This window comes from Bubalus bubalis, chromosome 19 (assembly GCF_019923935.1).
Source record: "Bubalus bubalis isolate 160015118507 breed Murrah chromosome 19, NDDB_SH_1, whole genome shotgun sequence".
NCBI lineage: Eukaryota > Metazoa > Chordata > Mammalia > Artiodactyla > Bovidae > Bubalus > Bubalus bubalis.
The window spans coordinates 26,317,483-26,331,738 of record NC_059175.1 but is presented as its reverse complement, the minus strand read 5'-3'; the positions used below and the strand labels follow the sequence as shown (position 1 = coordinate 26,331,738).

The following is a 14,256-nucleotide window of genomic DNA, read 5'->3' as shown; positions in this document are numbered from 1 at the left end:
ACAGCACCACATTTCTTAGGCATCAATTCTTTGGCACTCAGCTTTCTTTACAGTCCAACTCTCACATCTATACATGACTACTGAAAAACCATAGCTTTGACTATACAGTCCTTTACTGGCAAAGTGACATCTCTGCTTTTGAATACGCTGTCTAGGTTTGTCATAGCTATTCTTACAAGGAGCAAGCAAGCGTCTTTTAACTTCATGGCTGCAGTCAACATCTGCAATGATTTTTGGAGCCCAAGAAAAGTCACAGTTTCCACTTTTTCCCCATCTATTTGCCATGAAGCTATGGGACCAGATGCCATTATCTTAGTTTTGTGAATTGTTGAGTTTCAAGCCAGCTTTTTCACTCCCCTCTTTCACCTTCATCAAGAGGCTCTCTAGTTCCTCTTCCCTCTTTGCTATTAGAAGGTATCATATACATATCTGAGGTAGTTGATATTTCTACCAGAAATCTTGATTCCAGCTTGTGGGTCATCCAGCCTGGCATTTTGCATGATGTACTCTGCATAGAAGTTAAATAAGCAGGGTGACAATATACAACCTTGTCGTACTTCTTCCCCAGTTTTGAACCAGTCAGTTGTTCCATGTAAGGTTTTAGCTGTTGCTTCTTGACCAGCATACAGGTTTCTCAGGAGGCAGGTAAGGTGGTCTGGTACTTCCATCTCTTCGGGAATTTTCCTGTTTGTTGTGATCCACACAGTCAAAGGTTTCAGCATAGACAATGGAGCAGAAGTAGATGTTTTTCTGGAATTCCCTTGATTTCTCAATTATTTCTGTGGCACTCATTAAGTCACATGTCACCTGCAAAATATGAGTGTTGATCTAAGAGAAACTTAAAGTCCATTATATCACTTACATTCTACTATACTTTACTGAGTATTGATAAGCTATTTCAGAATATGCTAATAGGAAAACTCACACACACAAAAAATAATATGCTGAAGCAGTTTTTCCTCTAAGCTAATGTGAAATCAGAAAAGACATGAAATAGGAAAAATGCATTAAACTTCAATAACTACATGGGGTGATTGATTAGTAGATAAAGTGAAAGTCACTCAGTTGTGTCTGACTTTTTGTAACACCATGGACCACACAGTCCATGGAATTCTTCTAGGCCAGAATACTGGAGTGGGCAGCTGTTCCCTTCTCTAGGGGACCTTCCCAACTCAGGGATCAAACCGAGGTCTTCCACATTGCAGGTAGATTCTTTACCAGCTAGGTCACCAGTAGATCAAGTTCAATGTTTTTGAACTGCAAATTGGTTTCATTAGGAATCTGACCTAACAGGTACAGCTCATGTAGTGTCACAATCACACACATATACAAAACAATGCTGCAACAGAGAAGGCAATGGCACCCCACTGCAGTACTCTTGCCTGGAAAATCCCATGGACGGAGGAGCCTGGTAGGCTCCAGTCCATGGGGTCGCTAAGAGTCGGGCACGACTGAGCGACTTCACTTTCACTTTTCACTTTCATGCATTGGAGAAGGAAATGGCAACCCACTCCAGTGTTCTTGCCTGAGAATCCCAGGGACGGGGGAGCCTAGTGGGCTGCCGTCTATGGGGTCGCACAGAGTCGGACACGACTGAAGCGACTTAGCAGCAGCAGCAGCAATGAAGGAAGGAGAACTCACCTTCACCTAGGTCTTCTGTGCTCTTGTAGTTCAATAAACAATGATGACACTTGGAGAATTATTGAAAATCTTAAATAGATAGATAGTTTTCACCTCAGAGCCATTTTCTCTTTAACTATGGAGTGATTAAATTAAATCAAGGTGGCTAGAAAAAACATACATCTTTTGTTATGATTTTGTAGAATGCATGATGTATTTTGTCTAAAAATAGTCCCTACTTTTGGTCATTAATATACTTATTAATATTGACTGTTGACTGACATATTAGTCACTTGTTTGGATTTTCTGTTCATTTTGTATAAACGGTAGAATTTTGTCTCCTTATATATTGTGCTCCATGATATAAACTAGTCAATTGAATTTACATTAATGCTTATCTATCTTCATAATATGCAAAAGGACCAATATACTAAGTAGAAGATACATCATCTTCCTGGAGAAATAAAAATGAGATTTATTTTTCTTAAAGCACTAACTTTTGGATTTCATAATTTGAAGAAGGATACACATGTCTTCTTGCTACAACAAGTTAGCAGAATAAACAGACATACAATTGGACAGGACTTGTTACAGGCAACTTGGGGAACACGTGTATAAAACATCAGTGAGTATAACTAAATTAGGTAAACTCATACCAACTGTTCAATTTCTAGAAATCCAAGTCACTGAAAAGAATGAGGAATGAGGACTCTAAATATATGAAGTACAATGATCAAAATACAGATCTCGACTAGCATAAGAGACATTACTCTACTGCAGTTTAAGGTTCCCAAATGTTCTGGTCTCAGGACATTTTGCTACCCTTAATAAATAAAGGCCTTCAAACAGCTTCGGTTTATGTGGATTCTACCAAGTGATATTTACCACATGAAAAATTAAGTTATTTTTAAATGACAATAACAAATGTTTTACACATAAAAAATTGGAGTTTTAGGAAAAATAGCTACACTTTTCAAAACAATTAATGGAAAGAATAACATTATTTTACTTTTTTTTTCAAATTTAACACATCTTAAACGAAGGTAGCTACACTCTTACATCTGTACTCATATGTAATCTGTTGTAATGTTATTTTGTGTGAAGTAATAAAGAAAATCAAACCTCATACAGACCTGTAGTTGAAAAGAAAAGAATATTTTAATAATTGTTTCATATAATTGGGGAAAATTTTTGCTACTACAGAGAAAAATGACTAAATAGCAGTTTCCTGAGATGAGCTGCAATGTGGAATCTATAACCATACCTAGGAATTTTTGTACCCTAATTCATTAAAGTTGCTTATTCTATCTTTTGTATGGAATTTTTCATCATGCATGGCATTGTGTATGGGATTTTTCACCCATAAGAGACTTTCAATAGATCTTCTTTTTTAGAAGAGTTTTAAGTTCTCAGAAAAATCAAGTAGAAAGTATAGAAAGCCCCTCTATATCTCTTGCTCCCAGAAATGGATACAATCCCCCACCATCAACATTCTGCACCAGAATGGTACATTTGTGACAATCGACGAACCTTTATTTACATGTCATTATCACCCCAAATCGGAGAAGGCAATGGCAACCCACTCCAGTACTCTTGCCTGGAAAATCCCATGGGCAGAGGAGACTGGTGGGCTGCAATCCATGGGGTTGTGAAGAGTCGAACACGACTGAGAGACTTCACTTTCACTTTTCACTTTCATGCATTGGAGAAGGAAATGGCAACCTACTCCAGTGTTCTTGCCTGGAGAATCCCAGGGACGGGGGAGCCTGGTGAGCTGCCGTCTATGGCGTTGCACAGAGTTGAACACGACTGAAATGACTTAGCAGCAGCAGCATCACCCCAAATCCATTGTTTACATTAAAATTCATTCTTGGTGTGGTACATTGTATGGATTTTGACAAGTGTATAATGACATGTATCTACTATTATAATACCATATATAAAAGTTTTACTGTCCTAAAATTTCTCTGTGCTTCACCTTTTTATCCATCCCTCCCTCCAACCCCAGACAAACACTGATTTTTTACTGTCTCCTTAGCTTTATCTTTCCCAGAATGTCATATAGGTGGAATTACATAGTATGTATGTAGCCTTTCAGATGGCTTCTTTAATTTAGAATTATGCATGTAAAGTTTCTCCATGTCCTTTTTATGGCTGGATAGGTCACTTCTTTTTAGTGATGAATAACAGTCTATCATCTAGATATACCACAGTTTATGCATTCTCCTACTGAAAGACATCTTGATTGCTTTCATATTTTGGCAACTGAATAAAGCTTATATAAACATCCATGTGCAGGTATTTGTGTGGATATAAGTTTTCAGCTCCTTTGGTATGACTGATGGGTTATATGGTAATCCAGTGGTAATTATATGGTAAAAATGTTTAGTTTTTTAGTAATTATATGGTAAAAAATGTTTAGTTGTGTAAAAATCTTCCAAGCCTTTTCCAAACTGGCAGCACCATTTTGCATTTCCACAGCAGTGAATGAGCATTCCTATTGCTCCCTATCCTCACCAGCATTTGGTGCTGTATTTTGGATTTTCATCACTCTAATAGATGTGTAGTGGGCTTCCCTGCTGGCTCAGACAGTAAAGAATCTGCCTGCAATTCAGGAGACCTGTATTTGATCCCTGGGTTGGGAAGATCCTCTGAAGAAGGGAATGGTAACCCACTCCAGTATTCTTGCCTGGAGAATTCTATCGACAGAGAAGCCTGGTGGGCTACAGTCCATGGGGTCACAGAGTCAGACATGACTGAGTGACTAACACTTTCACTTCACTTTCAATAGGTGTGTAGTAGTATCTCATTGTTTAAATTTGCAATTCCCTAATGACATGTGATTTTGAGCATCTTTTTATATGCTCAGATTTTATCACTGGCTACACATCTGGAGATTCCCTTGTGGCTCAGATGGTAAAGAATCTGTATGCAATGCAGGAGACCAGGGTTCGATCCCTGGGTTGGGAAGATCCTCTGGAAAAGGATATGTCAACCCAGTCTAGTATTCTTGCCTGGAGAATTCCATGGACAGAGGAACCTGTTGGGCTGCAGTCCATGCGATTACAAAGAGTCAGACATGAATGAGTATACACATAAACACACACATAAACACACACACATACACACATACTTTCAGCTGTTTTCCTTTAACAGGATCATTTCATTCACTTTTCAGAGAATATGTCTCAAATACCACAATCTGAATAACTATGAGTTTGTCATCCATTCTTTAAAGAAAGAATGGTGCTTTGTGGGGGAAAGGCATCTAATCACGCTCCTTTCTATTTTCATATAACTGTACAAATGTTCTTTGAGACCACCATCATACTTCCATATCATCACAAATAATGCCCACTTCTCATTTTATTGCACAGAGTATTAAGAAGACATATACTCAGAGGTATATGTCAATAAAATTAACTTTATGCTTCATTACTTATAAATTGAAATGGCTTTTTTAAAACTGTTAGTGCATGACAGTGAAAAATACATGGATAGTAGTATAGTTTCATCTAAGTGGTTTGAGGGGCTGAAGGATATCACTTTTACCCACCCTCAATTGTGTACCATGCCAGAGTGAAAGGCAAAAGATGTCTTGGCATTATTGTTTTGAACTCTGGACTCCTTTGGAAGGTCTTAAGGATCTCCAGGGTTTCTTGAACCAGCCATTAAAATCTGTAGCTGCTGTTTAATTTTACCTACCAGTTACATAAGTATGCGATAAAAGTGAAAGTTGCTCAGTCATGTCCAACTCTTTGCAACCCCATGGACTCTACGGAATTCTCCAGGCCAGAATACTGGAGTGGGTAGCCTTTCTCTTCTTCAGGGGATCTTCCCAAGCTAGGGATCAAACCTAGATCACCCTCATTGCAGGCAGATTCCTTACCAGCTAAGTGACAGGGTAGGAAGCAGTTACATAAATCTTGGTGAATTGCCAAAACTTATATACCCTCATTCTAGACAAAGGTACACATGCAAAAAACTTTACATATGGTTTTAGGGGTTCATAGACAACCAAGAGGCCACTTCCGGATAACTAAAGCATAGTTAATGAACACTACTTAAGAGCCACAGACTTTATTATTTGCCTATACAGAATTTTCTACCACAAAATTCTGAGAAGCCTTAAAGTTCATGTCTATTTTCAAATAAAAGAGTCTACTGTCCTGAAACCATGTTTGCTATGGAAACCATGTCATAAATAATTAAGAATAGAGTCACTTACATAATAATAATGTTTCTACAACCAAGGTTTAGAAATGGGATTGATTTCTCAAAATCCTTAGATCTGTCCCTCTAATTTCTTCCCTATTAAGGAAACTAAAATAAATTATCTATAACAATTGCTTAAATTTTTATGTACTTGACCTTAAATGAACTGGTTAGATGTTATTTTCTGATTATTTCAGTTTTGTCCTGTTTTCCCCACCATAGGCACATAAATAAAGGTTTTCTACATCTAAGCCTTTTGTTGCCAATGAACTCAGGAGAGTATTCCATGGAATTGCCAGCCCCAGGTCAGTTTCAAAGGCATTCACAGTAAAGTAGCCATGCTGATGCTATACTCCTGGACCAGTGATACAGTAGATCATTACTGGTATCTGCAAATTTTAAAAACTATCAGATTGGTACTATTTTACTCATACAAATATTCACACACTCATGCTTTAATAGAAGCATTTTCTGGGAAAAGGGAAAGTAGCCTTTTAGTATCTCGTTGCCCATAAACTGGGCTTTATGTACAGAAGGATACTTTATACAGATAATAAACCTAACATAAAACAGTTACTTCTGGCAGCTAATTTACCTTTATAGTTTATAGAGGTGTCTTCTTCATAATGGTACCTTCTGATTCTACTTTCCCTGAGTTCAGTAATCAGTGTAGATTACTGCTGGTTTCCATAGAAACAAGACAACTAACACTTTTTAAATCTTCATTCATGGACTAGTTTTACAAAAAATGTAGAGTTTTGTATAATCGCTTACTAACGACATCATAAGTGAAACAGATGACAAAAATTTTAACCTTTCGAATGATGTTTAAAATTTGTGTGTAGTTTTTGCTAATAATAGACCCACATGTTTAAACACATGTATACCTGTGGTGGATTCATTTTGATACTTGACAAAACTAATACAGTTATGTAAAGTTTAAAAATAAAATAAAATTAAAAAAATAAATAAATAAATAAACACAATGATCTACAGATCAAACACTAAGGGGATTAAGTGACCCTCCCCTAAAGGGATTTTGAATGAATTGTATAATATGGAAGCAGCTGTTGAGCAGTTGTAAAACCTGAGTTGTTAGTACACACTGGCTATGATCTGTTAGGAGCTTATTGTTTTTAATGTTAAGGAATATCCAGATTTTCCTTTAAAAAAATTGACACTTAGGAAAACTTTCTACACCCCTCCAAAAGTTAAGAAGAAAAATGCTAATAAGGTTAATACTGCTAATTACATGGCTTTAGAATGCATTCATGTTCTTAAGTAGTGATGTTAATTGCTGGTCCTTAACAAGTAATTGCTTATCATGCTGTCTTAGAACTTTCTGTAACTGTAATATAAATTTAAGGTGTGGAACTTTTTTAGTAGTTACTCTCTTTATGCATGCTATGGTTGTGCATGAATAATGCATTTGTAATCCATGATAGTACTTATCAATTAATTTGGCAATTAAATACATTTGCTAAAAGCAACACAAATCAGAGTTCCATCAATTAGTGTAGCTCATTAAAGCTGGAATCTTTTTTTCAGCTCTGTAACTCCCCTCAAACTATTTGTCAGGTTTTAATTTTGTTTTGTTAGCATTGTTGAGATTATAGCCATAATGTTAGGTTTTCTTATCATCTCTTTAATTAATACAACGCAGCAGTAGGGCACTAATCTCACATTCTCCAAGCAACGATGGGATAAAGTATTATCTGGTCTTAAGATGCACTAGCAAGGTGAAAGAGTGCTAGTCTTCTGAGTCTTGGAATTCCATATATATTTCAGCTTGAGTTAACAACAAAGCTTCATATTCCTCCTCTTTTCTTACGCACACAGTGTCAGCTCGCCCATTCCTGAATCAAATCTGCTGGGGTTCTCTAACATGGCAGCACCTCACATTTCACTGTGGGCTTCCCAGGTGTCTCAGTGGTCAAGAAAACCACCTGCCAATGCAAGAGACGCAGGAGACATGGGTTTGAGCCCTGGGTTGGGAAAATGCCCTGGAGGAGGAAATGGCAACCCACTCCAGTATTCTTGTCTGGAGAATCCCATGGACACGTAGCCTGGCGGGCTACAGTCTAGAGTTGTAGAGTCGGACACAAATGAGCAGCTGAGCATGCATGCTCACTTCGTTCCAGGATATAATTTACAGTCATCATCAAGGGTACTTCATCTGTGACACTAAAGTTAATCCAAACCTCACTTACCCCCAGAGCAGATTACGCTTCCATTTGTAGGTTTGGTCTTAAGTAGAGTGTTTGCATGATGACTGTTATGTGCCTCGATGGGGTTACTTGTCCCACATTTGTTAATGTCAGGAGTTTACCATTACTGGAGCTCACTGTTATCTAGCATTTCAAAGGCAAGTTTAAAAAAAAAAAAAAAAAACAGCAGGGCCCCACTGAAATATTTTCCTTCAATACAGCCAAGCTGCAGGCATAAAACACAATAGTAAACATACAATGGAACAAAGTAAAAGGCCTTTGTAATAGACCTTTGTCATGCCACTGTGCACATTTCATAACATCAGCTATTGTTTTTCTCAACTGACATCATATAGGTCCCAGTTAATGAAAAGAGACATGGAGCATATTGCATCAAATAGATGCTGGACAGGAAACAGAAAATGGATCATGTGTCCAGGCCCCCTAGCTGAAGCAGTCAAAGGTCTGAATAGCGAAAGGACTAATGTGTTTTAGCCATCCTCCCTTCCAGCCATAAACTCAAGAGCAACATTGAAAGTATTTTCTTTTCTAGGTTGCTCACCAATCCCCTACCCACCCCACCCCACTGTGAAAGCCAGTCAGCAAGGATCAAAAACATTTCCTTTTAAATGAATCATGGCAATCCAATAAAGATGCAACACGCAGATTATGTTCAAATCAATGACAGAACCACAGCCAGTATCAGCAGGCTTCAAGGAACAAAAATTGCTCACAGTCAGGGGGTGTCTGTCCGATAACGAGCTGCAGGGCTAAACACAGAGCACATGCTATGCTCTGGGCAAAATCCCTTGATCTTCTACTGCTCTGGCTTCTTTAAGCAATGCTGGGCTGTTGGAGTATTGTCCTCTTTTGTACCAACCCAGACAGGTCATGATGGCTTGGCTTAGCTTTGCAAATGGGGCCTTCAGTGATAGTTATATCCGGGAAACAGGCAAACAATTGTAATGCTATTATCTAGAAATAAAAGGTCACGTAAATAGGGAATGGGATGCATTTAAGAGAGTCAATGACTATGCATGATTATTCAAAAACCCAAAAAATGAATACAGAGAAGATTCTTAAGACTTCAGTGAACTTGCCAACAACTGCCTGTCAACATCTTTTAAATTGCTGCTCATTGTAAATATTTGAGAGGGAAGGAGATATTTTTCCGTTTGAAAAGCAAATGGAGTAAACACATAAAGCTATGTGTCTATCACGCTCTTTCCTTTTTTCAAAATACTTAATAGCATTAATCGACTTGCAGACCTCTCAGTTTCCTCATCCCTCTCTTCCCACAATTGCTGTAGAATGTGAGGAATCTTGTGCTCAGTTGCTCAGTCATGTCAGACTCTTTGCAACTCTGTGGACTTCACTCCGCCAGGCTCCTCTGTCCATGGGATTTCCCAGGCAAGAATACTGGAGTGGGTTGCCACTTCCTAATCCAGGGGGATCTTCCTGACCCAGGGATCAAACTTTCTGCATCTCTTGAGTCTCCTGCCTTGGCAGGCAGATTCTTTACCACTGCACCACCTGGGAAGCCTCTGGTACTCACTATTGCTCTTTTTATGTAACACTGAAAGTACATTTTCAAATTGGCATGAGGAAAGCATGATGACAAGGTTCAGGAGGCTGAGATACTAATGCAACGAGAAAAAGATAATCAGAGGTCAATAAGCAAAAGCACAGAATATATTTCAGAGATGCAGGTTTTCATTTCAAAGTAACACCAATGAGGTGTAACACCCTCCCAGAGCATTAGTTTCTTCATCAGCCACACCTTTTCAGCTCTAAATTTTCATTTTCAGATCTGAGAGTGTGCTTCCAGTGAAAAAAAAAAGCAACCCAGAGTCTTTCACATTTAATCAAAAAGTTTACAGCTCAGTCTCTTTCAAGAGCATTCCATGTGCTACATAAAGATTTGACAAAGATTGATCTACGACGGGCTATTTTTCTTCTTTCATATCAAAGAAACTTTATTAATATGAGTCACCTTATTTAATCCATTACCTGCTAATAGCCTCTTCTAGGATTAGCCCAAGGTCTAAAGTAACAACTAATAACCATCTGCTTATTAGAAAATGATCTACTTTTGAGGATGCTCCTACTTCTGCTAAATTCAACAGCACATTGTAGTTCACATTCATATTCCCAGGGTTTACTGATCTCTGAGAGCAGCCAGAACATATGGCAGTTATCCTCTCTGGGAGGAGACAATCAATTTATTCCAAATAGAAAGAACTTATCAGATCTAGACAGATTTCTAAAACACCTGTAAGATAATTTGGAATTACAGCAGTAATAAAATAGCAAACAAATTTCCCCTCTCCTGAAAATGATAAATTACTGTATTTCATTGAGCAGACCTTTCTTTATCTGATTTGTTCTAAAAATGATAAATATGTCTCCATAAATCTGAAGGCAATCCAGGAGTCACATCTACCTAATTGAATCAGAGCTTATATGATTCAAAGAGATAAGAACACATTAAACAAATGAGGATATTTCACATTGCAAAAGTGAATATAAAATTCACCTTTAAAGAAAATACAGGGTGAAACATAAATACTCGGAAGAGATGAAGTGTTAAAGCCGAAGTGTAATTAGTGAGAACTGCCTCCATTTATGAATAAAACCCTGCTTGAAATCTCAATTTTACTTTTGCAAATATTCTGACCAATTTTATTATGATTTCCTTGTATGTTTACTGTTGATTATCTGGTTTCTTGCACTTTATAATGAAATCTTTTGTCAGTAAAATTTCCTTTCTGTTCATGACCTTAGTGCTTCCATTATCAATGATGAAATGTCCTGTGGTTTTGATTTTCATCTTTTCAGGAAAAAAATGCTCTTTCCGATACACATTTCTTTTGAAATTCTTGCGGTCAGCATTTAGCTTGCTTCCTGTCTCATTTTGCTCCCTTCTTGGGCGCTGCCCTCTTCCACCTTCTGGCTGCCCTCTAATTGAGACCTCTGCTTCATTTCCTCTTAACTCTTTGTTATTATTTTTGATTTTTTACTTTCCCTTCAATTATTCTCAAAGTAAGATTCTAGCTCCTTTTCTGATCTCTTCTGGGCAAATGTGTGGCTTTGGAACTCTGTTTTAAGTCACAGAGTCACTTTCCTCCACCTGGCAGGAAGAAATCTGAAAACTCATGGTGACTTAAAGGAAAAGAGTTTTCTGGTCTCCCTAAACAAGTAAAGAATGAGTTTCCCGTTGATTTTTATGAACAATGACACTAATACCATTTGGAATCAGGAATCCTTGATTAAGTCTCTCAAGATAGAAAAAAGAAAATCTGTCTTTGACGTAAGAGTGGTAGGTAATTGTTTCATTTCATGACAGGAGAAGTTTCCAAACAAAACCAAATTCTTTCTATTCAGATGGCTTAAGTGAATACTAGATGTAATCAGTGAATTCTTTTCAGTTTATAAACATATGAATATATCTCTTTAATGAAAGTAAAAGGAAGAAAAGAAAAAATAATGGGGTGAAGAAATGCATGTCTGAATGAACTAAGGCATATGGAATATTGGAAAGGGGAGTTAGCCAGAGAAGGCTTTTGAAAATATAAATAAGATCACAAACTTCCCAGGTCAAGATCTCTAAGGTTTCCTATCATATTTAAAATAAAATATAAACTTCCTGTTATCATCTACAAGACCCTACATTATCTGGTCTTGACCTCTAACCTTATACACTTCACTACTCTCTCCACCCTGTAACCTGAATCCTGCCCCTCAATGATTTACTGGAGCTTTAAATGCATTCTGTCAATTTGTTGAGCAAAACAAGCTCATTTCCCTTTCCATATGATAACATTTCTTTTTCCTCTTTCTGGACTACTCTCCCTCCACATCTACTCAAGGGTCACTCTACCACTTCTCCTGATATATGGCCTCCCCAGAGTCACCTTCCCCAATTCTTCTGTTAAAAAAGACCTGTCCATTAACCCCTAGACTCTTTATGCTATTTTTTTTTCTAAAACACTATAGAAAATAGTGTCTAGCTCAAAATAATTGAAAATAATTTATTAAATAAATGAATGGAACTTCTAAGTTTAAGAGTAAGATGGTATAATATATGAAGAGTACTTAGTACAGTGGCTGTTACATAACAAGTGTTCAAAACTTATCTTCTATGATTATAACTTATTATTTCTACCTTTTCCCACCAGAGTATCAAGTTCCTCAGAGCAATGACCATGTCTTTTTTGTTTGTTTGTTTGTTTGCTTACAGCTCTATTCTCAGGACCTAGGACAGCTCCTGGCTCATAAGAAGTGACCGATGAATCTTCTTCTTTGAATGGATGGAAGAAAGAATATTATGAGCTGGGTAACACCTTGAAACATAGTTACTAATCAAACCAAGAGTAATACTCCCAACTCAATAGCCTAAAGCATCAAATTAAGCAAACACTTAAATTCCTTTTGTTCAATTAAATTTATTGAGAATCTACTATACACAAAACTTGATGCTAAATGCAGCAAAAATAAATAGCAATGGATGCTGCCCCCACAAAGCTCAGGATAAGATTAAGAACAACTTACTTGATGTGAAAATGAGAGAATTCACATTTAATCTTATGGTTTAATTAAGACATATCTACAGTTTTTAAAAATTTCTTGATGAGTCAGTATCACATAGCAAGGAAAATATACTCATGCCATTTCTCTAAGCTATCGTCTCTAAGAGGGTAACACTTTCACTAAAATTTTCTAAATAATTAAGTTTAATAACAAATTTCCAGATTGTAAAAAATTTGAAAAACAAAATTTTCACCAAAACATCTAAAGATATAATTCACAATGTAAAAGACATAAATATATGAAAAATAATGGTGATTTTTAGGGCATCAGAATGAAATCTTCATACATATATTATAACATACTTAAGGCTAGAGAGAAGAATTTTAACACATTTTTGTACATTTTTAGAAACTTGCCACATCAGTTTGTAACACAAAAATGAATCCTAGTTTTCAAAATGTATGTGCTCTGAATGCCTGATTTTGAAGCAAGCTACAGCTGCAAAATTATTTCAGAGCATGCACAAATTTTTCCTTCAGCTACAGTGAAAATAAGTAATTTTGTCTTAAATTCATCAATCTTTTCTAAATGTGCAAAAACTTGAGGAAGCCTTTTCACAATAATTATCAACTCTGAAAACAAGAATCATTTTCTCATAAAATCAAGATAAATTAACTTTTTAAACTGCTTTTATTGAATATGCCTCCCAGATAATTACTACAATAGTTTCTTTTCAACTAGTTCTCTTTGAATTATCATATTAAATTATGTTCACTTGATAAATATGACATAACTTTTAAATGTATTCACTGGACCAAAATTGAAAAGCTTCTTTAATTAGCTTGGAATTGCTATTTTTCTGTGGATGAGCAGCTAACTTGCAGCACTCCACTCCTTATAGTTTAGTAGTGAATTAAAGTGATTAATACAAATAGCTCTCTTATTTTTTTAAAAAGGAGAATTTCATACTTTTGCTTCCATACAGTTCACTTACCTTATGGAGGACTTTTGTTCCTTATCAAATTCCACCAAAAAATTTACTAAACTAAAAAGAGAAAAAATATCATTATTCTAGTGTGATCAGGCCCATGTTTCATGCTATCTTTAAAGTACAAAAGTTTGATTCCTTTATCATATTGATCATGATAGTGAAAGAAGCAGAATGCAGGTCACCAGGGCTGCTCAGATGGGGAAGGATTGCCATGTACTGCCAGTTCATTCTCTTTCATTCTCAGAGACTATCACTAGTTAAAATATACTTGAAATAGATCATTTCTTTTTATTATCTGAACTTTACCAAGAATTCACTGTACTAAAATAAAGAGGAGAGTCTCTTGATGGGAATAATTCATTTTTATATGTAAATTCAGTATAGTTGGTTTACAATGCTGTCTTAATTTCTGCTGTATAGTAAAGTAATTCAGTTATATATATTCTTTTCCAATATGGTTTATCACAAGATATCAAAGTAGTTCCCTGTGCTATATGGTAGGACCTTGTTGTTTATCTGTTCTCTATATAATAGTTTGCATCTGATTCATTTTTTGAAATAGAAATAAGACAGCTCTTCCAGACTCACTTAAGGAACCAATATTAATAATAATTAAAGATTTTCAAACATGTCATGTGATTAAAATAATTGGAATGTCCTTCCAATCTGATATGGCTGATATGTGCAAATATA

General features: G+C 36.4%; 1 long non-coding RNA gene across 1 annotated transcript in view; it reads right to left on the bottom strand.

The window, feature by feature from the left end:
* Positions 1 to 656: 656 nt before the first annotated feature.
* The window catches only part of LOC123330602, a 29,192-nt gene continuing 15,592 nt past the window's right edge, over positions 657 to 14,256 (bottom strand). Inside the window, exons 2-3 of the long non-coding RNA XR_006546623.1 lie at positions 13,567 to 13,617; positions 657 to 807 (exon numbers count right to left, since the gene is read on the bottom strand). This is a non-coding gene — a long non-coding RNA (uncharacterized LOC123330602). The remainder of the gene's footprint in view (positions 808 to 13,566; positions 13,618 to 14,256) is intronic.